The 8,911-nt window shown below is 36.0% G+C and overlaps 1 pseudogene; it reads right to left on the reverse strand.

Moving 5' to 3' along the window:
• Window positions 1-3,747: 3,747 nt before the first annotated feature.
• The window catches only part of LOC107744689 (inward rectifier potassium channel 2-like), a 14,770-nt pseudogene continuing 9,606 nt past the window's right edge, over window positions 3,748-8,911 (reverse strand).

An 8,911-nucleotide genomic window follows, 5' to 3' on the forward strand; every position in this document is an offset into this window, starting at 1 on the left:
TTTTTTTCACATGTCCATGAAGTACATTCTGTCTGTACAAAGTAATGTGAATGGTATCAAAGGAACAGCACAGAGGCCTCGACACTGATCGACTAATAACTTAACCGCATTTAGAAAATAAATAAAAATAGAACATGGGCCACTGGATGCCATGGTGAATTCATGAGCCCCTGGATGAATTATGGAGTGATAAAAGCATTCAATTATTCAGGGTATAATGGATTTTCTTTAGTGTTTAGAAATGTATTAAACAAAGATGAGGTCAAAGTGCAAGTGAGAGGTCCAGTTATGGCAGAGATGTCAAACTGGGGTAACCAGACTGACAGACAAGCACTTACACACACACACACACACACACACACACACACAATATCCTTGTGCGGACTCCCCATAGGCGTAATGCTTTTTATACTGTACAAACTGTATTTTCGATCACCCTACACCTAAACCTCCCCCTCACAGAAAACTTTGTGCATTTTTACAATCTATCTAAAACTCATTCTGTATGATTTATAAGCTTCTGTACCCATGGGGACCTCAATTTAGTCAATTCCCCATGAGTTGGTTTGTATTCAGGTTGAAGTCCCCACCAGTATAGAAAAACATGTACACAGATACACACACACACACACTCTAACAACAGTACGCACACAGGCCTATTAATAGAATTTTGTGGTCAAGAAGACTAATGATAAACAAGCAAGCTTACATGCAGAGAAACAGGAAAATTAAAAATAGATGACAATAGTAAATAAGTGGATAACTTAAAGCAACAATTGTCTTCAAATAGAGGGCAACATGTCTAAGATTCTCCTATAACAACTACAGAGCCCTAAGTTTAACCTGCGAAAGGGTTCAGTCAGTTGTGTGTATATTTTAGTCCACACCAGTGCCATCTGCAGAACTGGAGAGACAATTGTATCTTCTGCCTACCATGAATATGCATTTGTCTGGCTTAATTTGGCCATGTATCAACTTCTAAAAAAACCTGTCTGTGATACTAATGTTATGCAATCATATATTTAATTACAGGTGTAATGTACATTACTGTTTAAAAGTTTGGCCAGTAATTAATAATTTATTCAGCAAGGATGCATTAAATTGATAAAAAGTAACAGTAAAGACATTTACAGTGTTGCACAATACTTAAATAAATTTAAAATAAATGCTGTTCTTTTGAACTCTATTGTTCATCAAAGAATCCTGAGAAAGAACATATCACAGTTTCCACAAAAAATATTAAGCAGCACAACTGATAATAAGAGATGTTACAAAATTAGCATATTAGAATGATTTCTGAAAAAATCTGGCTTTGCATATCAGAGCAATAAATAGCATTTTTAAATATATTCAGATAGAAAACAGTTATCTTCAATTGTAATATTTCACAATATTACTGTTTATACTGTATTTTTAATCAAATAAATGCAGCCTTGCTGAGTGTAAGAGACTTGTTCACAACTCCTACCCTTTGCATGTTAGTTTATTACACATTTTGTATAATATGATTATGCATGCAGCTACAAGAACAGTAGCCAAGTTTTCTTCCACTTTTTGCGCTGTTTATTATTAAATGCATTTAAAAGGTTTGTGAAAAATGCTGTCTCCAGCCTGTTTCCATCCAATTGGCCCTTTACCGATAAAACAGTATGCATAATGGCATCATCCTTTTAAAAAAATGAACTGTTGAAAAAGTAAAAAAATAAATTAAATAATAATAAAATGCCACTTAAGCAAAGAGACATTGTTTCAATGTCTGTTTTTTCTATTATGAATTACTGTTAAACATTTTAAGTTTAAAACTTGACAAGTGTTTCAGCTCCATTTAACACATTTTACCACATTCAAATATAGAATTAAACAGATTCTTCTAAAAATAAATGGCACAGAAAGTGTGGAAAATGTCTGTTCTGTCTGTGCCTGACTGTAGCATCAGCATAATAAATCCTGAATTTCTCCATTACTCCCTAAAACCTCAAAACAAGCAGGCTCACCTTCAAAGGCACACCGCCGGCAAACTAATAAAAAAAAAACACACAAGAATAAAACCTGTCCAGCAACATGCTTTAGGTTAGAATGTTTGTGTGGTTGTTTAAGAATGAATGAGACAGAAAAACGACAGATGCCCCAGTCATGACATAACAATACTACCGAGTGTAATAAGTCATTTTCCATAGTTACTAAATTTACCATAGTTACTACACAGTTATAAAACACATGAAAACATGAAAGTCAACAATCCAAACAGTGGCTGATGACAGATGTGCTGTCCTATATATATACTGTATATATATATATATATATATATATATATATATATATATATATAGAGAGTATATACAAAAAACTCATATATAATACATATATTTTACTTATAGCTTTGAAATTATTGAATGATTGCACAGATTAATGTGCAGCTCTCTCGTATATGAGATTAGCCAGTCTTCGTCTCTTGGTTAAACAACACCTGTCACAAAAATGTAAAGATTCCCTTTTTGAGTTGAAAAACCCTACAATCAATCCCTCTATATTCCCCCTCACTCTTTATTTTCCGCCGCAGTTCGATCTGTTTTTGGTCATCAAGTCTTTGACCTCATTTCAGTGTGACTGACCTGAATCTGCCGTGTTACTACATTCTCCTGCACTCTGACTCAAACTTAACCTTCCTCCTTTCTGACTATATCTGAAAGCTCTTTCTCTACAAAGCTCCGACTTTTTGGGGGAAATTCACTAAAAATGAATGAAGCATCAGTGAGTACATTTCAATACAGTACACTGCTAGACCAATTAAGATTGGATCAGAGATGGCCACTTGTATTACAGTGAATAGGAGAATGTTGAAACGTCCAAGATAATCAGCAAAGTCATGGTTTGGGCTTTACAAAAATTCTTGGTGTTCGATAACAGCCGTGAAGTGGTTGGTCTTGTAAAACTTTGCTCTATATGATAAGTGTATGGAGTGCCAGCAGAATGAGTCCTAAAAACCCCCTTACTAATTAACTAATTCTGGTTCCGTTGTCCTCAAGTCAGTGGGTTTTTCGAATGGATTTTTGGATAAATATCTGTAATAACACAAGCTTGAGATATTTTCATGCTATTCTACAACATACCGTAAAATACATCACTAATACCTTTAAAGGGGTCATAAACTGCCTTTTTTTATTATGTATACTGTTCTCTGAGGTCCACATATAATGTTATCAAGATTTGTACATCAAAAAACATCATAATTTAGAAGTAATAGGCTATTTTCTGTCCTGTTTTGACCCTCTGTTTGAATAAGTGTGGCGGATTGTAGACTCGGAAGTAAACGCCCACTGCTAGATTGGCTAACAGTTGTGTATGTTTGACAGCCTACATCCTTCATAGATGGTGTGTTTTAGGTTAAAAGTATATATATCAAACGATCTGTAATAACAAAGCAATAGTGACCATGTAATTAAAACAGTTACTCACACTTGTGTGGTGCGACATTACTGTCGGATCCAATATAGTCGCACAGCATCGTCTTTTAGTTTCTATCTTTCTAAAAATCCTGCGTCGAATTGTGCTACGAATCTGCGAACAAAGGATCAAGTTCTTACTGATCTGCACAGCGTCTTGCTGTCTTTGGAGCATCTTTATCGCTTGGTTTCTGCGTAGACCTGCGTTTGCCTCTCTCATTATTTACACTACAGACACGAATCGGTGGGCGGGGCTAAACAGGCAGTGATGTAGAAGCAGGCGTTGATCTTCTGCGGAGGCGGGGTTTAGCCACACTATTACGTCATAAAGTGGCACATTCCACAACCTGTCATTTTTGGCAGTTTGGCTTTAATATTGGCTTTAGTAAGCTGTTTTTAGACTAATGAGAAAGTTTTGAGTTCTGAAACTTACAGGATGTTTTTATAGTACAATGACCTCTCATATTATGTCAAAAGATCAAGGGAATTAGCAAATTACCAAATGGGTTAGCAAATAAGATGCGTGCAGAAATACTGCACTGGCGCAACCGTTTAGTGAATTCACCCCACTATATTGCTCTTTCGTTCTCTTCTCCCAGACGGTGAGAGGCCCCTTTCCCTTCTCTGTTCTCCATCTTTTGTGCATTCTGTCTTTTCTCAGCCCATCTTAAGCATGACCTATTGTCATTAATCAGTCCTAAACTGTGCCTTTATGGTCCTCTTTGCCTTAGTCCCCTGTCCAAGTCTGTCTTTCCAGCCTTTGTCCATTTGCTGGTTCTCTCTCTCTCTCCCTACCCCCGGTTCCAACTCCTCCCTCCATCCTGACCCTTTCCCTTTCTTTCTCTATCTATCTCCCTTTCTTTCTTTGACCGCTGCTTTCCCCCGTGCCCTTTCATCCAAGGCACATGGCTCAGTGTATGTGTGGGTGCTCACTGCAGGAGTCTTGTCGAGATGGTGGTGTGGGCCGAACGAAAGAGGGTGAGGGAGAGGGGGAAGAACAGGGGGATGGAGAGAACTGGTCAGGGCAGGGAGGGACAGAGGAGAGCTGCAGAGCCACCTCGTTCTCGTAACAGAAGGAGGAACGGGAGCCCAGGATGTACTTTTTCTCATCTAACTCTTTGACACTGCAGGTGGGCGTGTCCGAGACCTCATAAGTCCTGTTGAAGTACGAGTAGTCCACCTAGAGGTGGGGAGGACACATGACAAGTACAGAGCATAACTAGATTTACATTTCTAAAGGAAAAACCTTGCAAGTCAGGAAAAGAATATTGTTCATTTTAGTTAATAGTAGTAGTAGAGTAGTTTTCGGGTTTTGGTTCTACACAAAAGAAATGAAGCATGAGAGCTGCTTTTTGTGAATTTTGAGAATCAACACATTCACAACACCATATTTTTGGTATCGATAGCTCCTATTTATTCAGAAATGATCAAGATTCAGAATTAAGAATGCCTTTTAAATTCCAATTCAGTTTAAATTCCAACTCAGTTCCAATGAATTTAAATTGAGGTAAAAACAGAATTGCAATTTAAATTAAAGTAGAATTCAAATGAGTTGAAATCAAAAGAAATTCATAGCTCCAAAAGATGTCATGTTTAACTAGAAAAGGAAAATGTGTCAAAACTGTCTTTAAATGTTAACATGACAGTGCCCTGATAAAAAAAAAGGTTAAAGGTTTTACAGGCCTTACAGATAAACCATTAGATAGATTGGGTTGATTTTATCATATTTAATACCTTTCATACAAGACATCCTTCATTTATGGACCAAGGAGGTCGAACACTGCACTTCATAAATTCTTTAAAGTGCAAAACAGCAAATTCATGTTCCTGTTATATAAATTAAGCGTGGCCAATTTAATTGAGTTGCTTCTTTCTGGTAATTTTAATATAAATCTGGCAACACTGTAAGAAAAACACAATCACAACTGAAAATGCAAACATAATCAGAATATCACAATGTTTTTGCTGTTGGTTCAAGCAATCATTCTATTAGTGCAAGACAATAGGAGATTTTGAACATTTTTTAATGAAAAAAAAAATTTAAATAAAAATTGGACAGGATTCTGTTAAGTAAAATGGGGCTGAATTAATTGCATAAGTCAAATATTTAGTGTTGGGGGTTTAGAACGAACGCTAACCAGAATATTTGAGGAATATCAATACAATGCTGCTTTACAAACACAGTATTGAGTCTCATCTGGTACTTCTACATTTACAAGCACTGCATTTTCATTCAATAATCCCTTTACTCCTTTCAACTCCATCACTCTACACCCTCCATTTCTTTATTCTCGGTGTCTCACCTGGTAGCAGTTCTTCCTTTCAACGAGCACAGGTTCAAAGCGGTGACCCCAGAGGATCTCAGAGGCCAGGTATGAAGACGGCGTTGGGTTGTCATGGCAGTGGCCTCCACCATGCCCTCCAGAATCACCACCCACCTCCATCTCTTTGTCTCCCTCTAGTGTACGTTTGTCCGCTTCAAAGAAGGGGCTCTCCTGATTAATTTCGTGCACAATTGTCACAGGTGACACCAAAAAGATGCGATCTGTTCCGGTGTCAAAGCCGATGTTTAGGTCTGCATTGTCCAATGGCAGGAACTCACCCTCAGGGGTCACCCGTGGCTGCAGGAAAGGTCAAAAGCATTCACAGATCAGAGTTCTAGTCATTTTTATGAACTGTCATTTAATATTTATTAACTGTAGTCCATTTTATTTGAACTGAAATAGCACAATTTTTGTCAATGAAAATGTTATAGCTGACAAAAAATGTGCCAAACTGTACCATAATAAACTTTAACCTAATTTTCCACCATTTTGAAAAAGTTATAAATATGTATTTAAACATATCGAAGACATACCAACATAAAATATGAAAATTTGCACACACAAAAAAATAAAATTCACAGTTCTCAAAAAACTATTTTGCGTACATTTGCATAAACACTTTTTCCTCTTCTAAAACATTGTTAAATCATTATTCTGACTGACTGTAATTGTGATGCATCACACAAGATTTTCACTTTCATTGTTTATAAATTGCTAAAAACTTTGTGCATATATAGCACCTGGTGAGGACAGTATTATTAAAGAAGATACGCAATGTAATTACATTCTATTGTTTTCCATATCTGTAAAATCACAGAAAATAACAATGTTTTTATGATTGTATGTCTGTGAATACTGTTTACAGTCATCTATATTATTCCAGTCAACTTAATCAATAACATACTCTATGAAATATAAGAATTTATTATGTTCAAACAACTGACCATCTGACCTCAAAACATCAGGACGTGTTAGAAACAGCACATTATTGCATGTGGATATGACAGGGGTGTTGCTAGGGTCGGAAGAGATAAGGGGCTTAGCCCCTAAGAAAAAGACTCCCGCCCCTGTCACCCCATTACATGTGAGTAAATGACCAACTACAGCTGCACAATTCTGGATAAATTGAAAATCACAATGTTCTCTTTTGTTTAAAATAGAGATCATGATGCTCCCATGATTCTGGGAAAAGAAAAAAAAAAATAGACAACTAAACTAAATAATATAATTTGCTGTATTTTGATCACTTCCGATTAAATCAGTGTTTATATACACTGATGCTCCAGAAGAAAAAACAATGCATTAAGAGCCAGGGGTGTAAACTTTTGAACAGAATGAAGAAGTGTACATTTTTCATTTAGTCCTGCCTTTCAAACGCTACAGAAGATACTTACATGTTTCCCAGAAGACAAAACAAGTTAAATTTACCCTGATCTTCAAATTCAAAAAGTTTTCACCACCAGGCTCTTAATGCATCGCTTTTCCTTCTGGAGCATCAATGAGCGTTTGAAACTTTTGTAATAGTTGTGTATGAGTCCCTCAGTTGTACTCAGTTGATATCTCAAAATCATACAGTCATTGTTGGAAAGGGTTCAAATATACAAAAGATGCTGAAAAAAAACAAAGCATTTGTGGGACCTGAAGGATTTTTCTGAAGAACAGCAGACAGTTTAACTCTTCAGGACCAACAAGGGACTCATGAACAACTATCTCAAAAAAAAAAACAATAATAATAATAATAAAAATAACAGCTGTGGATCATCCAGGTAACTACACAGTATTACGAATCAAGCGTATGTAAACTTCTGAACAGGGTAATTTTTATAAATTCAACAATTATTTTCTCTTGTGGACTACATGTAAACGTCTTTTATGTGAAATTCAGGTCAGTACTAAATAAAAAACAACATGCATTTTGTATGATCCCTCTTAGTTTGGTCAAATAATTAACATTTTGCTACTGCAAAGTGTATGTAAAATTTTGACCACAACTGTATAACAAGGGCTTCAAAGCTGCATTTAGTGGAATGAGCATGTAAGGCAGGGCTGTATGTTAACTTTGTTTGCATATTTGCACTGGCGCTACAGAGGTTGAAAGATTTGTAGCACAGGCCACACAATTGTAGCTCAGGAAAACATGTTACCATCCCTGAAAACAACCACAAGTATTGCAGTTAATCACTTAAACAGGACACTAATGTTCTTATATTTACTATATAAAAACATTAAACAAAGTAAGAAATATTGTAATAATATTGTAATAACACTATTTCACTATAATATACAAAACAGAGTATTGAAGAATAAATATGATAATTATTATATCATTGTCTTTTACAGAAAACTGCAGGGTGACCTGTTAACATGCAGGAAGCCATAACTATCAATCATAACAAATGTTTAAGGTTTTATTATAAAATGTTAAATTATGATAAAAAAAATCAGAAAAATCTGCATCTCTTAAAAATCAAGTTAGGAATCCAGAACCAAACAGAATTGCCTTTTAAAAAAATGTTTGTCCAATTTATTTGATAAATTTGGTTCGATGTAAAAAAAAAAATAAAAAAAAAGTGTACATTCCCGCATCTATCACTGTATAGAATACTATAATAGCATGATTTCTGCCTCATTCTCTGATATAAAACCATGTCAGATCAGAAAAGGAAGTTATTTCAAACATTCGACTCGACTGACTAAAAACATGTCATTAAATGTTCTCTTTGTTTGACAGCATATTTGTAAACAGGCTCACACACATTGCAAAACTGAATCACATGTGCGCTACTGTAATGTGGTGTTTGGGTTTTGGTTCATGTTCATGTTTTCATGTCTTTTATTTTGTAATTGTTTTATGCTGTTAGTGTCATGCTTCCCTTGCCCTCTTGTCTTCATGCCATTGGTTCCTCTGTTCATTGTGTCATGTTCTGATTGGTTGTCCTAGTCATGTGTCTCGTTTCCCATTGGTGTGTTCTTGTCATGTGACCCTCTTGTCTGCTATAAGTAGCCCTCATGTTGCCATTGTCTTGGGTCGTGTATTGATGTTGTAACCCGCTGTCGGTGAGTCTAGTCTGTTTGTGCCTCGTCAAATCTGTTCAAGCCTGTTCATGTCAAGTCAAGTCTGTTCATGTCAAGTCTGTTCATGCC

The sequence above is a fragment of the Sinocyclocheilus rhinocerous genome, unplaced genomic scaffold (assembly GCF_001515625.1).
Source record: "Sinocyclocheilus rhinocerous isolate Xijiao unplaced genomic scaffold, SAMN03320098_v1.1 scaffold498, whole genome shotgun sequence".
Lineage (NCBI taxonomy): Eukaryota > Metazoa > Chordata > Actinopteri > Cypriniformes > Cyprinidae > Sinocyclocheilus > Sinocyclocheilus rhinocerous.